We start from the raw sequence: 19,039 nt of genomic DNA on the forward strand, positions 1-19,039 counted from the left end.
TGTATGATCTGCATACACGCCTTCCCTCTTGGAGTCTGTTTCCTTGTCTACAGAATGAGAATAGTACCTATTTCAAGAGATGACGGTGGGGACTGGATGTAGGTGATTCTGTGAAAAGGGTGTCTGGCACAAGCGGACAGGTGCTTGCTGAGTGGCCACAGTCATCTCTGTTCTACCTGTCCTGGGGAGTCCAGCACCTGGCGTTCATGACAGGCAGGCGCCCTCCCCTCTGTGAGGGGGGCTGTGCACAGAGCCTTAAAGAGCCTCCCAGGGTGGCAGTCACAGGCGAGGGAGGGCATCAGGCGCCGGTGGAGCTGGAAGGCCCAGCCTCTGTGTGGTCATCTCCCTCCTCAACTTCCGGGGACAGAAAAGGTCCTCCTGCTCTTTGCTTGGTGTCTCCCGGATCACCTTCCCTTCCTAACGCTGGAAAAACAAACCCACAAGCACAGATGGCAGCTGCAGAGGGGCCTGCTTAGCCAGCCCATGGAAAGCTGTTTCTGCAGCCCTGGATGGAGGCACGAAAAAGGATTGGGAGGGGAATCGAGTATGGCTGCGGGGTTGCTTCCTGACCCTAAACCCACGCTCACAATCACCACGCAGGCTGCCTTTCCAAAGATAATTTGCAGGGGGGACACAGAACAGCAGGTAGAGACCCCTGGGAAGAGGAAGCAGCTGGGGTGGGGTCCAGAGGAGTATGGGTCAGGGAATAACCTCAGAGGAGAATGAGTTGGGAGTGGTGGCCTGGAAGAGGCACCCCTGCACCCTCCGCCTTCCCTACTCCCCCACTCTGGTTCCCTGCATCGTGGACACCATTCTGCCGGCTCTCAGGGCTTACCTTGCTGACCACATCCTTGCCACTTGCCTTCCAGGCTAGTCAGGGCTGGAGGAGGGCAGGAACCCTGAGACACTCAGTCCTGGGAGGTTGGGGCTTGGGGCATGGGAGGGGACAGAGCCAGGCTGTGACAGAGGATGGAGGGCTTGACTGACTGAGGGAGCAGGTGAGGTGGGTCAGCGCTGAGAATCGTCCCCCTGAGGAGAGGGGTTCTGAGCTCTATTGCCCAGGCTGGAGTGCAGTGATGCCATCTCAGCTCACTGCAACCTCTGCCTCCCAGGTTCAAGTGATTCCCCTCCCTCAGCCTCCAGAGTAGCTGGGACTACAGGAGCATGCCACGATGCCCAGCAAATTTTTGTATTTTCAGTAGAGACAGGATTTCACCTTGTTGGCCAGGCTGGTCTTGAACTCCTGACCTCAAGTGATCTGCCTGCTTTGGCCTCCCAAAGTGTTGGGATTACAGGCATGAGCCACCACGTGCCTGGTCATCTCTGGGACATCCTTGAGCATCCCACATCTGTCTGCTGCTGTTTGGGCCTGTCATTCTGTGCTCAGTAGATGTGGCAACGTGTCATCAATAATTGATCCCTTACCAGCTTTTTGGTTTTTTTCTGAGATGGGCTTTAGCTACTTCACCCAGGCTGGAGTGAAGTGGTGTGATCACAGCACATAGTAGCCTCAACCTCCCAGGCTCAAGGGATCCTCCTGTCTTAGCCACCCGAGTAGCTGGGACTACAAGCACATACCACCACATATGGGGACAAAAAAATTTTTTTTGTAGATGTAGGGTCTTGCTATGCTGCCCAGGCCAGCCTTGAACTACTGGGCTCAAGTGGTTCTCTTGCCTCAGGCTCCCAAGGTGTTGGGATTATAGGCATGAGCCACTGAGCCTGGCCTGTTACCAACTTTAAGTTCTTCAGTTACTTCTTGGTCTTTTCCTCTGCAGGCCAAGTAATCTTAATTCCCAGAATTAACTTTTTAACCCAATCATCACAACTTTTGAAATCGCTGCACCCCTGACCCTTAATTTTTTAGAGCCTCCGTTTTATAACAAGTGGCTAAGCCCTGAGTACATAGAGACTGATGAAAAGATTGCAGTATGGTTTATCTCTGCCTCTCTGCTTAGATTCCTTTTAATAATCGTTAAATCTCTCACGTGTCACTTCTATTTGCAGTTTATGGAGCACCACCATGTCCCTTATCTCAGGCCATCAGCCCTTCTTAGTGATCTTATTATTTCCACTGATTCAGGTTAAGCTCGGCCTACTGTGGGCTTTATTAGATCATCTTTATTATACCTGTGGGTAGATTTTGTAAGCAGGCCCAAGCACAGGTTCACTTGTGGGTTTCCTTTTAAAAGGTCAGTGTGAAACCGGAAATGTGACTAAGAAAATCTTCTTCCTTCACGAAGCCTCACTTCATTAACTGGAAGAAAAGCTCCCATCCCCTCTCCCCGCAGACTTACTCATGGCCCAAACAGGCACATTTCAAAAGAGCACGGATTTCCCAAAACACTGGCACGTGCGTTCTAAGGCTCATGTGTATGTTGAGTAGTTCTTTGTGAGATTTGCTCTGTCAAGGGGCCCTGTCGTCACAGCAATCACTGTTCTTCAGAGGAAGTGCAGGGGCCTGAGAGACCTGGAAACCTGGTGGCTGAACAATGAAGAGAGTGGAACCCATGGTTGGAACAGCTGGCCATGCTCATGTAGATAGGGGCAGAGCCAGAACGGGAATGAAGGTCTCCTGAGTCCCCCGCCACATTAACCCAAGTAAACTCCATGTCTTCCTCCTCAGCTTCCGGAGGCCCCCGCATCTTTCTCCTTCTGGGACACAAGCCAGGTTCAGTTGCAGGGTGGACATGTGGTCTCCAAGACAGGATGCCGGGCAAATTAATCTGGGCTTCCTGATTGGGGTTCTTTAGTAGGCAGTAGTGGCTTACCCTTTAGATCATCTGGTTTGCGACCTTGTCTCAGTTTTCTCATCTGTAACATAGAAAACTAATAGTACTTATCATGAGGTAAAAATAAATGAATACACATGAAACACTTAGAGCAGTCTTCGTGTGTGATCACTCCATAAGCATCAGTGATTATTATTCTGGTGGGTTGGTTAGCTTTCCTCCATTCTATTCAGTTCAATGAGAGGTTGGCATCAACCGCGGGCTTTGCCAGGGCTGTGAAAATGGCCACATTGAGTCTCCACCTTAACCCTGGCCAGTCTCCCAACAGCCAGCCATTTGTCTTAAGAAGCGCTGAAAGAAATAATCGAATGGTGCGATGCAAAGTCAGCACTGATGGGGCTGTGGGGTGTCTTTTCATACAGGACCTGTAGTGGGGAGCCCACCTCTGAGTTGGCCTGTTTTCGGGTTGCATGGGGTGCCCACTCGTCATAGACTCTGAGTGAGCGCCATGGTGGGCTCAGGGTCAGTTCTGGCTTGGCAATGGATTCTGTTAACTGAGGGCAGGAGTTGAGGCACAGGAGCCTGGGGCTCCAGATGCTTGGAGTAAATGTGGAGCAGGAGTGTGGGATGATGTGAGTGGGAGCTGTGGCCGGGTTCAAGGGTGCCGAGTCCTGGCCTGACTCAACCTTCCAGCTTCTGCTCTCAGTGCCTTTGTCTGCATGCTGGGAAATATCTGGGTGCCGGGTTAAACCCCAACCCGAAAAGGCACGTAGACACTTCTGAGCTTTGAGTTGCTTCATTCTGCCCAGCAGCTTCCTGAAAATGTAGTCTTGCCACACTAGAGGAAGGATAGACCCATAGCTGTGGGGGACCCTGTGTCAGCAGGATTTATACTATGGGGTGAGCTGGCGCTGCAGCAGCACATGTGAGCAACTTTGTGGGGCTGACGGTTTTCCAAAAATTTTTAAAAATTAAAAAATATTTAAAATGTTTGTGGATACATAGTAGGCGTGTATATTTATGGGGCACAGGAGATATTTTGATACGTGCATACAATGCGTAGTAATTGCATAAGGGTAAATGGGGTATCCATCACTTTAAGCTTTTTTCCTTTGTGTTACAAACAATCCAATTATACTCTCTTAGGTATTTTTAAATGTACAATTTAATTATTACTGACTATAGTCACCTCGTTGGGCTATCAAATACCCGATCTTATTCATTCTTTTGTTTTTGAGACAGAGTTTTGCTCTTGCCGCCCAGGCTGGAGTGCAGTGGCTTGATCTCGGCTCACTGCAACCTCTGCCTCCCAGGTCCAAGCAATTCTGCCTCAGCCTCCCGAATAGCTGAGATTACAGGTGCATGCCATCACGGCTGGCTAATTTTTTTGTAATTTTAGTAGAGACGGGGTTTCACCATGTTGGCCAGGCTGGTCTCGAATTCCTGACCTCAGGTCATCTGCCTGCCTCGGCCTCCCAAAGTGCTGGGATTACAGGCGTGAACCACCACACCTGGCCAAGATCTTATTCATTCTTTCTAACTCTTCTTTTTTGTAGTCATTAACAAGGTTGAAGTTTTAATAAAACTTATTTTTATTGCACATGCCGTGCGTTATGCACCAATCTGTGTTCTTCCGAGGCTACCGGGAACCGTTTGCCTTTGTATCGGTTCATAGCTGTCCTCTTCTCCAGCTGCCTCTGCACCTGGGTCAGGGTCCTCTTCTATCGAGTGAAGCAGATGTGCCCAGGTACAGAGAAATACTCTGTGCTATTGTCCGCCAGGGAGGACCATTTTCTTTTCTCAACTATTCTTGGTAAATAGATGAGCAGTCCTTATTTGAACGCACTGGGTGTCATATGCCACAGCCCTAACTTGAATGTACCGGCTTGCTGCAAGCGGATGATTTCTTAGAAATCTGCTCTGTTCCTAGACGGGATTAAAATAATCTTTAGATTCTTAAGGAGTCCCTACCTGGAATCCATTTGATCTTAAAATAAAATGGCAGTGGAACATCTTTTTCATTGATTTCTAGCTGATTCGCAATGAAATTAAATGTCTGAGTATAAAGAACATGTTTTAGGGAGTAAACTTAGAGGTGGGGTTGCAGGTGCTTTCCCCTAATCGACGGGAAGTGTTCAAAAGTGTTCAAAAGCGTAATGACTTGATTTTCTGGTTTCTCACTTCTTTTGAGTTCCCTCACTTTTCTTCCAGAGTTCATTAAGCGGATCTGGAAAACAACAACAGAACAGCAGAAGAAAAGCAGGGGTTAGTTTGGGGGTTTGAAACGGGAAAAAGTAGACATTTCCAGCTCCCAACATCTTATTTCCTGAATATCTTCCGAGCCCGAGAAAATGGCTCTGAGCTGCCTTTGCCGTCTTGAAGCCGCACTTGCGTTCCCACCAGCCCCCTGGGCCTCTGGTTGCAGCCTGGGGAGCGTCTCTGCGCTCCCAGCCTCCTGGGCATGGGTTCGGGTGAAGATGTTGTGCAGTGAGGGGTGGGAGCCTCACACCCTAATAGAGCCAAGCCGGCCACACTGCCTGTCTTTCCCAATTAGTTCCCCAAAGGGAACAAAGCCTTATTTCTTCCCTCCCTTAGTTCCCAGGCACTGGCTGGAGAAAAACAATCCTTGGCAGCTCAGGGGTTAAAAATAAAACACAGCGAGGGGGAAAACAAGACAGGCAGCTGCAGCGGCTCCTCAGAGCCCACTCCAGGCTAAACAGAGGCCCCAGCAACTCCTTGGAGACTTGAACCCTGGGCGATGGAATTTTCCCTTGCATGAAGGCTATTGTCCTCTGGAAAGGGCCAGGGCCAGAGGAGGGCCTGGGGAGCACTGATCTCCCGAGCCCAGAGCCAGGGAGCTCCTGAGAGCCCAAGGGCTCGGTCCCACCCAGCTGGGTTTGGGTGAAAAGGCAACGGGGGTGCAGCCCACCCCTCCCCCTTTGGGAAAAAGGGAGGGCTTGGGCTTCCAAAGGCCTGGGTACCAGTTGTTGCCCCCCTCCTCAGCCCAGCCAGCCAGTCACTGGGATGGAATAAAAGGCTTGGTTCCCTTGGCAACTGAGGGATCTACAGTTTTTCACAGAGTACAAGATGGGCTTGGGGAGGAAGGGAGGTGAAAGTGAGGGATGGGGGGTGGTTTGGGGGAGGAGGGAAGGAGCAGGGAGGGGCAGCCTGTTTGCCAGTGCTGTTTGAGTTTGAGTCTCAAGGGAAACTTTCATAGGTTCTGGCCTGGGAAATGCAGGGTACCCTGAGGGTGGGCGATGCTCTTAACTGCTTCTCAGTTTTGAGTCACCATTGGAGGCCTCTGGTCCATGGTGGAAACGTGATTGTTGTAGGCCTCATGCTAACCTCATGGACAGCTCGGGAGGGTTGAGCAGAGCCTACCTTTATGGGTGATTAGGCCTGGCCCTGTTTTATAACTGGAGACCCCTGGAAGTGTTGATAGATGCTTGAGCCCATAGAGAGCTATTTGTGAAGTAGAGATTAGAATAGCAGGCGCCTGTCTCCTGGGTCTGATCTCGATGAACTAGATAAGGCTATTTTTAATATCAAGTGGGAGAGTTGCTGAAATACAAAGTGCAGAACCTGGGCTGATTTTGTCTCAAGCACAACAAGACTTTGTGAGAGGAGCTTAAAAATTTATCCACATACTGAACAGATACATTTAGCTTCAGTGAAAACAAGTGATAAGGGACTGGAGACTTTGTCCCAAAACTTTGGGATGAGAGGTCCCCACATGTCATCACTAGCACGGAGGTATACGGGAGACTTGCTGTAACCCTCTCCGAGGCTTTAGATGGTCAGGGCTGCCTGCCATGGACAGAAGCACCTTTTATGCTGCCAGGAAAAGTGTGGCATCTGCCAAATGAAGGGAAAGGAAGCAGAGTGGATACGTTGATACGGTGGCTTAAGAAGAGAGAATAGTGTAATCCGACACACTGTTTTGGAGTCTTAAAATGATTTTTTTAAAAAATGAAAAACAGAACCCCAAATCCCTATCTGGTATAGCAGGGAGTTCTTGGAGATGGTGAAAATGGGGTTCATGGCTGCTTTGGTGGAGGGCTTGCTTGATTCTTCTGCTTTTGCCGGAGGACCTGGGAGTGGGAAGGGGATGTTTGGGGGAGAGGTCAGTGTTTTCCTGGGCGGGTGGCGAGGGCCATCACTGTGAAGTACTTCCTCATGCACGCTGGGGTCAGTGCCTTCAAAGCCTGGCTCCAATGGGTGAGTCTCATCTGAAAGACACAATTTGAGGAAACCTAGAGGGCGGCTCTAAAATGAGGAAACACCTGGATGGCAGGTCTCTGATAAAGAAACAATCCTGAGATACCACTGCAGCTGCTTTGCATGCATGACCTATGGCCAAACGACCATCTGCTTTAATCATCATAACCAAATAGTAATAATAAAAAGATCAAGGAATCACTTATCACCTGATTAATTTACTTACTGACTGGTGGGTTGGCAGAGAAACAAGTCTGGGCAATGCGGAATAAGAAGCCATTTAGAAAATACGCAGAGAATGGCAACCCAGGGAAGAGAAACTCATGTGCGCTCACCTCTACACGCTCACGTGCGTATAATTTCATGTAAGTTTCAAGACCATTCAGTGAGGTTGGTGTGATTATTATTCTCATTCTGTAGATGAAAAAAAAATGAGATTTGGGTAGCTTAACTAACTTGAGTAAGATCACAGGGTTGGAGGTGGTGATCACTGGGTTTTGAATGCTATCAGATTATCCTCTATCTATACAGCAGCCTATAGTCAGAAAAGCATTTTTGGATCGGAAATCTTGATTGATTCTCAGAACCACTTATGGCAGGAGGTGATTTGCATTTAGAGCCATAGAAGCTGAAGTTCATGGAGTTTAAGTGACATGTTCCAATCACAAGACTCTATGGGCAAAGCCATGACTGCTCTGGGACTTTTCCCACAATGGCCTGTTTCTTCATCTCAGATTCCATTCTCAGATGTTTGGGAACATTTTTCTGGTTTGTTTGTTTGTTTGTTGAGATAGGGTCTCACTCTGCTGCCCAGGCTGGAGTCCATTGGTGCAATCGCAGCTCACTGCAGTCTCTCAACCTCCCAGGCTTCAGCAATCTCCAGCCTCAGCCTCCACAGGCAAGCTAGGACCACAGGTATGCCTTTTAAAATTTTTCGTGGAGACAGGGTCTTGCTACATTACCCAGGCTGGTCTTAATCTCACCGAGGAAGATTTTTATTTATTTATCTGTTTTTTGAGTTGGAGTCTCGCTCTATCACTCAGGCTGGAGTGTAGTGGTATGATCTAGGCTCACAGCAACCTCCGCCTCCCAGGTTCAAGCATTTCTGCCTCAGTCTCCCGAGTAGCTGGGATTATAGGTTCCCGCCACCACCCCCAGGTAATTTTTGTATTTTTAGTAGAGACAGGGTTTCACCATGTTGGCCAGGCTGGTCTTGAACTCCCGACCTTGTGATCTGCCTGCCTCAGCCTCCCAAAGTGCTGGGATTACAGACATGTGCCACTGCACCTGGCTCTAGGAAGATTTTGATGTCTGCCATTCACTCATACATATATTTATTTGGCCATTCAACTACTATTTGCCAAGAACCTGTCATGAGCAAGGCATCAAGGGGAATAGAAAACACTATTTTTAGTGTTTTTAAGATTTTTAAGAAGTCCCTGTGAATAAAGGGAGTCTTATAGTCTCACTGTCATGTCTGCCTTCACAGCTATCAGTAGAAATTTTCCAAAATCAATGTGCTAATCGATGTGTTTTATTTCATAAGCCGATACACTTACAACTGAGGAATTAAAATATTAAGAATGATTGAATCACAAACATTCTCTGAACACCTTACACCTTAAAATGGAGGTAGTAATTCAGGAAGGTTTGGATGGACTCACAGTGATGCCTCAGTGGGACACTTCCAATTCCCGGAGACAGAGGAAAAACAGTTTTGGTCAAGGCTCCCCTTCAGCTGTCCACATTTGCTCAGCCGCTCAGCCTATCTAGCATTCCTGTCTTCCCTGCACCGTCCCTGTAGACAATATTGTGAAGGGGCCCCTCCCATGGTCAAGCTTCCTCCCCATATCTGATTTCATGGCCCAGCTACTTCCTGGACAGAGCCAAACACTTATCAGATGCCTAGACTTGTATGGGTCAACGTCAGTGCGTACGCTGGTCGTATTTCCTACACAACCAACTGTACAGGATCACACATTAACGATGATTTCTCGCACAGAACTTCCATGGGGAAAACCTCACCCCCCAAAGAGACAGAAGTTGCCAGAATATGTACAAGGAGGCAAAAAGCACTTAAAAACAAGGGAGCAAGGTAATTTGCCCTGGAAGAGCGTGCAGTGTTGGGAAAGCTGATGAACAAAATTTCCATCTCTCTCCGTTCATCATTCATCAGTAAGTCATGCAGGTCAAGGTGTTAGGGAAGGGGAAGAGGGTGGAGAGAGGAGAAAAGGGAAGCTAAGAAGTTTTGTTTTGTTTTGTTTTTGAGATGGGGCCTCACTATATTGCCCGGGCTGGCCTCAAACTCCTGAGCTCAAATGATCCTCCCGTTTCAGCCTCCCAAATAGCTAAGGCTACAAGTGTGAGCTACCACATCCAGATAGCTATGGCATTTTCATTATAAGGAAAATGAAGATGACAAAGGAATGTCACAGACAGACTTTTGAAGGGAATAGATCATCTCAGGCTGAAGTGCAGTGGCATAATCACACTTTAAATGAGTATGTTTTTAAATTTGTGAATTATAACTCAATAAAGATATTTTTTTAAAATAGATACCCCAAACCTCACACATTTAAAAAATATAGGATATGGTACACAAAGAATAGATGGGACACACTTAAACTAAAAAGAAATTACTTATTATTTATCTGAAATTAAAATTTAACTGGATCTCCTATGTTTTATCTGGCACCCCTACCTCCCCAGCCCTCCGCACCCAAAGCTCTTTGAATTTGTTTTTATTTTCTGTCCATACGAAATATCTCTTAGGGCAAAGAGCTTCAAGGCTTATTATCCTCTTTGTGAAGAAGTGTTATGCTTTGTCTTCACTTCTCCTAAGTATCCCCTTCCCACGTATTTCAGAAATGGGTGCATTTCTGCTGGGCTTGTTTTCTCCTTAATTCTAGGAGGTCCATGCTCAGCACTGGGCTTCCCAAACAGAAATATTCTAGACACATGTGGGAAGTAGCAAAGTTCCTTTTTAAATTTTCCTTTCTTGTTAAATCATAATTGTGCTAATAACTCTTTGTTAAGCCCTATCCTACGTAGCTGTTAAACATGTCATGCTTACAGGCACATAGTACATTCTATGTCCTTGTACTTTAACCAAGATATCTGTGCTGGATGTGCTCACAGGCACGTCCCAGCTCTCCATTGCTTTTACCTGTTTAGAAAAGTTTAAAGTTGTTAGCCAATCGTGTTTTAGTTTAGATTGTGAGGTCTGACTCCAGCCAACGGAGATCAGACACAGCAGTAATGACAACCCCAAATGTGTAAGGGATAAATCTGTGTGTTTTCCTTTGTTCATTGTACTCTTGTGTTACAGTGGCTAGCGAGGGTACCCTTCCTGCAGTCCATGAAGTAAAAATTTCATTGCTGAAAGATCCTTTGTCTCAGCGCTCATTTTTCTTTGCAACACCGAGCATCTATTCCCAACAAATGGGCCCGAGCATCTATTCCCAACAACACATCAGACAACTTTTCCTTGGCTAACTCATCCCTCCCTCCCTTCTTTATGGTTGCCTTTTTTCAGGTCTCTTGTTAGAAACTCCTGAGTGAGTAACATCTAACAGAGCACCAATCCAGATGTGATGGCTCAAGGGGATTCAGTACCGGTGGGGGAAAATTCACTGAGGGTCCTGTCCTGATAACACTCAAATTAGTCAAGAACCAAGTGTTTAGTAAGCACATTCATAATGGATAAAAGCCATACTGTAGCATAAATCCATTTGCTATATGGAGTCTAAATTTTGCCTTTTTCTGTTTCATGCGATGTGATGGATGTGTGTGTGTGTGTGTGTGTGTGTGTGTGTGTGTGTGTGTGTGTTGTAGTTTTTGTTTTGTGCCTGTTTGCTTTTGTTAGCCTGATAACAATCTAGTAAAACAATTGAGAGGATGGTGGAGGGAAGGCAGATGGTACAATTTGGTTCTGTGTCCCCACCCAAATCTCATCTTGAATTGTACTCCAATAATTCCCATATGTTTTGGGAGGGACCCAATGGGAGATAATTTGAATCACGGGGGTGGTTTCCCCCATACTGTTCTCATGGTAGTGAATAAGTCTCATGAGATCTGTGTGTTATGTTTTTTGGTTTTATCAGGGGTTTCCGCTTTCGCATCTCCCTCATTTTTCTCTTGCCGCTGCCATGTAAGAACTGCCTTTCACCTCCTGCCATGAATTCTGAGGCCTCCCCAGCCACATGGAACTACAAATCCAATTAAACCTCTTTTTCTTCCCAATTTCGGGTGTATCTTTATCAGGTGCATGGAAACAGACTAATACAGCAGGTGAGAAGGATCACAGTGTGGTCTTCCAGATGCTTTCAGCGCAAGAGAATACACAAGGAAGATGGTGGATGGGTTGGTTGTGTTTGGAGGGCGGAATTATGACTTTTATTCTCTCTTTTGTGTTTTCCAAACTTTGTATAATATAGTTCTCTAACTTAAAACAAAGAATTTGAGAGAGTGCTTAAATTTTCATTAAAAAAAATACAAGGCCTCACAATGAAAACTGACCGTAAAAAGAAAATATTGCACTGTAAAATAATCAAAGCATGTAGATGCATGATAAACTTTATATGCCGTTTTCTGAGTAACTTTCCCATGGTTCTGTGGTTCCATCCTGCATGGTAGCATTGCTGGAGCAGAAGTCAGGTATGCCAGGCTTAAAACCCAGGCCCTTCTCATTATATCACAGCAGATAGGTACCAGTTGGAGCTCGTGGAAGTGTTATCTGTTCAACAGAGTCACATGGATTTCAGCAGTTTATTACTAAATTGTTTGCACTTGGTTGTCTAGCACTGCCTATCTACACAATAATTATTTTCATAATATTGATTCTTATGCACAAAATCCCTGCAGTCTGTGAATGAATCAGCAACGAATAGTCAATTACATAATAGCTACTGTTTCCTGGATGCCATGGGCCAGGTACCATAATTAAATCTGAATGTCATTTACCTAAGTTAATCCTTGCAACAATTCCGAGGAAGAGTTCAGGCCCATTTTATAGATGAGGAAATAGAGATTCAGAGATATTAAGATCACCTAGTTAGTAAGTTTACAGACTGAGATTCAGAAAATCCTAATTCGGTACAACTTGTTTTATCATATGCTGATCTTTGACAAATTCAACCATCCCTGTTGAGAGTAGTAACCATCCTTCTCTAAGCAGGGGGTAAACAGTTCTCACTTTTTTTTTTTTTTTTTGAGATGGAGTTTCGCTCTTGTTACCCAGGCTGGAGTGCAATGGTGCGATCTCGGCTCACCGCAACCTCCACCTCCTGGGTTCAGGCAATTCTCCTGCCTCAGCCTCCCGAGTAGCTGGGATTACAGGCACGCGCCACCATGCCCAGCTAATTTTTTGTATTTTTAGTAGAGACGGGGTTTCACCATGTTGACCAGGATGGTCTTGATCTCTTGACCTCGTGATCCACCCGCCTCAGCCTCCCAAAGTGCTGGGATTACAGGCTTGAGCCACCGCGCCCGGCAGTTCTCACCTTTTTGTGTGTGTTTGTTTTGAGACAGGGTCATGGTCGCAAGCTCTGTGCCCAGGCTGGAGTGCAGTGGCGCCCTCGTGGCCCACTGCAATCTCCGCCTCCTGGGTTCAAGTGTTCCTCTCACCTCAGCTTCCTGAGTAGCTGAGACCATAGGTACACACCACCTCTGTCTGGCTATTATTATTTTATTTATTTATTTTTTAGAGACAGGGTTTCACCATGTTGTCCAGCTTGGTCTTGAACTCCCAGCCTCAAGCGATCCACCCACCTTGGCCTCCCAAAGTGCTGTGATTGCAGGTGTGAACCACCGTGCCTGGCCTCTCACTTTCTTTCTAAGAACCTTGAAAGAAGAAAATGAGGCCAGACGTGGTGGCTCATGCCTGTAATCACAGCACTTTGAGAGGCTGAGGCAGGCAGATTACCTGAGGTTGGGAGTTTGAGACCAGCCTGACCAACATGGAGAAACCCTATCTCTACTAAAAATACAAAATTAGCTGGGCATGGTGGTGTGTGCCTGTAATCCCAGCTACTCGGGAGGCTGAGGCTGGAGAATGCTTGAACCCAGAAGGGAGAAATTGCGGTGAGCTGAGATTGTGCCATTGCATTCCAGCCTCAGCCACAAGAGTGAAATTCCGTCTCAAAAAGAAGTGAAGAAAATGAGAGGGAATAGTTGAACTGAATCATCCTTAGAGTTGACCTAACCCTTTAGATGCCTGCAATCAAACTTGGGAAGCAACTTTCTGTAAGAGCCACAACTTCCAAATCTTCCTCAGGTACTTGTGAAACCACCCATCGCTCAGTGTCCCTGAGGGTTTGTATTATGAAGGCTGTGGAGGAAATCTGCTTCTCCGTTTCTTCCCTAACTTGGAAGGATCATTTTCCATATTAAACAGGGCATCATATATTCCTGAGAATGCCTCTCCCACAGACTTGTTTTGACAACCAGGAGGGAGGATGGGAGGAGGCTTATAGAATGGGCTGCACAATAACCCAAGAAGATCAAGGAAAGCCCTTTCCAAAGCAAAGATCGATCATTTCTAGTTCCCTCTCAATCTGGGCTTCTCAGAGACAGCATTAATCAAAGGGGAAACACCTGGGTCTCTAATGCCCTTCTTGCTTGTCAGAGGCGTGTTCCCAGGCTTTCATCATGCTGATTGTTACTTCTAAGTTTGTGCTTCTGGTCAAAGGTTTGTGTATGTGTTTCATTGAATAGATGGAGCATTTATCAACCATTATTGGTATTTCATAACCATCCCCTGGGTGTTGTAATCGGAACTCTTTTGCTTTCTCAAGTTTTGATATATGAATTTTTTTTTTTTTTTTTTTGAGATGGAGTCTTGCTCTGTTGCCCAGGCTGGAGTGCAGTGGTGCGATCTCGGCTCATTGCAACCTCCACCTCCCAGGTTCACACAATTCTCCTGCCTCAGCCTCCCAAGCAGCTGGGACTACAGGTGCATGCCACCATGCCCAGCTAATTTTTTGTATTTTTTAGTAGAGACAGAGTTTCACCATATTGGTCAGGCTGGTCTCAAACTACTGACCTCGTGATCCACCCACCTTGGCCTCCCAAAGTGCTGGGATTATAGGCGTGAGCCACTGCACCCGGGCGATACATGATTTTTTAAAACAGGAGACTTTGGTCTTAAAATCATGCAATTCCCTCCTTTGTGGGTTTGCATAGGAATGTATGAAGAAATTGGAGTGAAGGGTTTCTTCTGGGTCTTTTTCTCACAATGCCTTCTTTCCAGAAAGCCCCAGTTAGCATTATTTTAGCAATTGGTTTTAGCATAAGTTACAGATTCCCCTTCAAAGAATTAAAAGCTGTTTATATCTCTGGGGGAGGCGTCACTCCCTGTTTTGTAAGCAAGGAAAGATTATTGCCTAAAATCTTAGTGATTTTGCCTCCCTACCAGAGGTAGTGCTTTCATTATTGTTTAGCAAGAATATCTATACAGATCTATTTGGCAAAGATTTTATTCAAAGGTCTGGGTACTGATTAACGCTGCCTGGCCTAATGAACAATGGGTGTAACCTGGGCTTCATAAACCAAATAAGACCTTTGTCTTGTTTTGCTGGCAGCTCAGAAGCACCTCTACCATAAAATCATTGCGCCTTCAGGGAGAGACCAGGATTCTTCTAGTGAAGACCTGATTTCTTTCTTTTTGCCCCTGATAGATAGCTGAATACAAGCGGGGTATTGATAGAAAATGTGCGTGTGCTTGGGAGGGTTGTACGTGTGTCTGTACACACGTGTGCACCTACTCACAAGTTGACTACTTCCCACTGGGGCCTGGGCTGTGGAGGGTGGGATGGTGAAGCAGTTAGTTCCCCGGCATAGCAGGTAGGGCTTGAACATGAATTGTACATGAATAGTATCCATGCACTCATCCTCACCGCCCTGCTTGGGCCACTTTGCCCAGGTGGATTAGACCAGGACTAAGGAAGCTCTAGCAGTTTTCTGAACATAATACTGTACGATACTTATGGGTGCCTGGAAAATACTTAGAGTATGCAACTAGATTAGCAAGAACCCACCTCTCTCCTGGGCAAACTGCTTGGGCTCATTCCAAATTGGTGTCAAAGGTGTCACTTTTATTTTCTAAAAATACCCACTCTTGTTAAAAACGTTTTACAAATCCTCTTATCTGCTAGTGTACGGCTTGCATCCCTCATGCACTGAACTTGCAAAGGTGTCGCAGAAGCATCATCTGTACCTTTGGGAAATCCCTGAGAGTGGGTGTGCTGCCCCAATCCCTGCTGTGGATCTGATTTTCAAGACGAGGGAAAGAAGCATTAGGAAGACCACACACCAGTGACGAGCCTGTCCATGGCCAGGTTTTAGAATGGATTATTACATATTTGGAGGACCTGGGATGCTTAGTCTGGGGACAAAAGACTCAGAGGACATCAGCCTTACAAAGTCTTAAAATACTCAAAGGGCTCTCACAGAGGAGAGGAAACAGACTTGTTCAAACTGTGCCCGAAGGGTGACGTTTCCAGGACTATTTTGGTTAAACGTAAGAGCAACTGTCTAACAACCACCCAACAATGGGTGGAAAACTTCCTTAGAGGTGCTGAGAAAGGGCCTGGCCTTAGGACCGCTCAAGCAGAGGACAGCAGGGATGTTGTAATAAGAATTCCAGCAGTGGGCTCGAGGTTCAACTGATGACCTCCAAGGTTCCTTCCAGCTCTAAGATTGGATGATTCTATATCTGTAATTTTCCATTTCCCTATTAAGAAGAAATTTTCCACATTGAAAATTGTTTTAATATTTGATGAAAGCTGTGGGATGATATTTGCTTTGTTGACTTTAACCGGGGGCTTACTCCTTTGCCCCAGTAGGTTAACAAGACATAAACACATCAGTGATATTTATTGGGCAGGGGAGAGAGAAGTTTATTGTTGGGTGGGAAAGTCCTGCTTACATGGAGACTGTCATGGAGGGGTTGGAAACTCCAAATCTTGCCTCACATTGTCTCCAAAATTCCTCTACCCCAAGAACCTGGGCATTTTACCCCATCCTGCCTAGTGGGTACAGCAGAGGTGTCTGGAGCCTGGCTGACCTTTCATCAATCGCTTGGTAGTTCTCATAGCATCCTCCCAATCCCCTACAGTTCCATGGCCACTGCACAGAGCCCTGCATAATGTGATTACCCTAAGGAACCTTCTGAAACTCCTACCTCTCTCATCATCTCTCCCAACTTGAGGACAGAGTATTCTTTCTTTGAAAATAACTGACCCTCTTTCAAAAGCTCCTTCCATTAAGCTATCATAAAGAATATAAACTTTCTATTTTTTTTTTTTTTTTTTTTTGAGACGGAGTTTCGCCCTTGTTACCCAGGCTGGAGTGCAATGGCGCGATCTCGGCTCACCGCAACCTCCGCCTCCTGGGCTCAGGCAATTCTCCTGCCTCAGCCTCCTGAGTAGCTGGGATTACAGGCACGTGCCACCATGCCCAGCTAATTTTTTGCACTTTTAGTAGAGACGGGGTTTCACCATGTTGACCAGGATGGTCTCGATCTCTCGACCTCGTGATCCACCCGCCTCGGCCTCCCAAAGTGCTGGGATTACAGGCTTGAGGCACCGCGCCCGGCTTAAACTTTCTATTAAAAAAGTAAAGAGAAAGGTCAGGTGTGGTGGCTCACATCTGTAATCCCAGCACTTTGAGAGGTCACAGCAGGCAGATCACTAGAGGCCGGAAGTCTGAGACCAGCCTGGCCAACATGGTGAAACCTTGTCTCTACAGAAAATACAAAAATTAGCCAGTCTTAGTGGCACGCACCTGTAGTCCCAGCTACTTGCGAGGCTGAGACAGGAGAATCTCTTGAACCTGGGAGGTGGAGGTTGCAGTGAGCCGAGATCGCGCCGATGCATTCCAGCCTGGGTGACAGACAGAGACTCTGTCTCAAAAAGCAAAAAGAGTAATGTGAACTTAAACATCCCTTAAATACTAGAATAGAATTTCACCTGACTTTAACTTTTTTTTTTTTTTTGAGACAGAGTTTCGCTCTTGTTACCCAGGCTGGAGTGCAATGGCGTGATCTTGGCTCACCGCAACCTCCGCCTCCTGGGTTCAGGCAATTCTCCTGCCTCAGCCTCCTGAGTAGCTGGGATTACAGGCACGCGCCACCATGCCCAGCTAATGTTTTGTATTTTTAGTAGAGACGGGGTTTCACCATGTTGACCACATTGGTCTCGATCTCTTGACCTCGTGATCTACCCGCCTCGGCCTCCCAAAGTGCTGGGATTACAGGCTTGAGCCACCGCGCCCGGCCGACTTTAACTTTTAAATGAAAAGTTCTGTGTTTAATATAGTCAATTCTTGGCCTTGATAATTAACTGGTTAATTTTTTTTATGCTGACTTTACTAATACTCCATCTCTTTGTTTATTGGGTTAAGGATAAGCAAGAAGAGCTCTAGGAGTTGAAAGCAAAATACTGTTAATTCAAAAATGAATAAATATGCTCACAGCAATGGATTTCTTATTAGTGTTCGATGAGTAGAGTGTGATCAAGGGGCTTGTATAAAAGACCTCACCCTTGATGTGGTCCCCTGGAGCACCCTAATCCTTAGCTCTTCCTGTAACCACCAAGGAGAGTTGACTATTATTTGTCAGCTAAGTTTCAGACTGAAGGCAATGAACAAAGGTGCTCAACATGATTCGTTGCCAGAGGAACACAAATTAAAACCACGGTGAGATACCACTATACACCAAAGCTGAAACTTACCTTAAAAACTTTAAAAACTTAGGCTGAGCATGGTGGCTCATACCTGAAATCCCAGCACTTTGGGAGGCCGAGGTAGGAGGAATGTTTGAGGATAGGAGTTCAAGACTAGCCTGAGCAAGATAGTGAGACCCCATTTCTAAAAAATTTAAAAATTAGCCAGGCATGGTCGTGCATGCCTATAATCCCAGCTACTCAGGAGGCTGAGATGGTGGGATCACTTGAGCCCAGAAGGTTGAGGCTGTAGCGAGCCATGTTTGTACCACTGCACTCAAGTCTGGGTAAGAGTGAGATCGTGCCTCAATTAAAAAGCAAAAACAGAAAGACTGATTTATTCAAGTGCTGAAGAAGATACAGAGCAACTTAGAATGCTCATACACTACTTATGGGCATGTAAATTGGTACAACCACTTTGGAAAACTATTTGGCAGCCTCTACTAAAGTCAAAGCAACTCTGTGATACAGCAATGCCATTCCTAGGTACAGACCTAAGAGAATGAGTTCATATTTCTTTCAAAAGAAAGGTACAAGAGTGGTTTTGCAGTTTTATTCATAATAACCCCAAGCTGGAACCAACACAATTGTCCACTCATAAAAGAACGAATAAATAGATTGCAGTATACTCATATAATGAAATACTACATAGGAGCAAAAAGAACAAGCACGTGAAACCACTGATACCATAACATTTTTTTGAGTGAAGAAAGCCAAACATAAGAGCATATATACTATGATTTCATTTACATAAAGTTAAAAAATAGGAAAACTAGTCAATGTTGCTACAGAACAGTAGTTACCTTGGGTGGAGGATAGTGACCTGGAGGCCAAAGGAGGGCAATGTTCTGTATTTAAATCTGTGTGTGTGTACCTTAGGTGTACACATTTGCAAAAACCAAGCTGCTAATGTAAGATTAGTGCACTTCAAAACCACAAAGTGATACCATTTCACATCCATGAGGGTGGCTAAAACAAAAGAGACAAGACAATAATAAGAGCTGATGAGGATGTAGAGAAATTGGAGCCCTCATATATGGCTGTGGGACTGAAAAGTGTTTTTTTCAGAAAACATTTGGTACTTCCTTAAAAGTGAAGCATAAAGATGCTGTATGGTCGGGAATTCCATTCTGAGGCATATACCCTAGATAATTGAAAACACGACCACACAAAAATCTGTACATGAATATTCATGGAAGCTTTATTCACAATAGCCAAAAAGTGGTAACAATTCAAGTGTTCATCAATTGATGAATGAATACACAAAATGTGCTGTGTCTATATAGTGGCATATTATTTGACAATAAAAATGAAGTATTGACACATGCTACAATCCGGATGAACCTTGAACGTGTTAGGTAAGTGAAA

Source organism: Saimiri boliviensis, chromosome 2 (assembly GCF_048565385.1).
Source record: "Saimiri boliviensis isolate mSaiBol1 chromosome 2, mSaiBol1.pri, whole genome shotgun sequence".
Classification (NCBI taxonomy): domain Eukaryota; kingdom Metazoa; phylum Chordata; class Mammalia; order Primates; family Cebidae; genus Saimiri; species Saimiri boliviensis.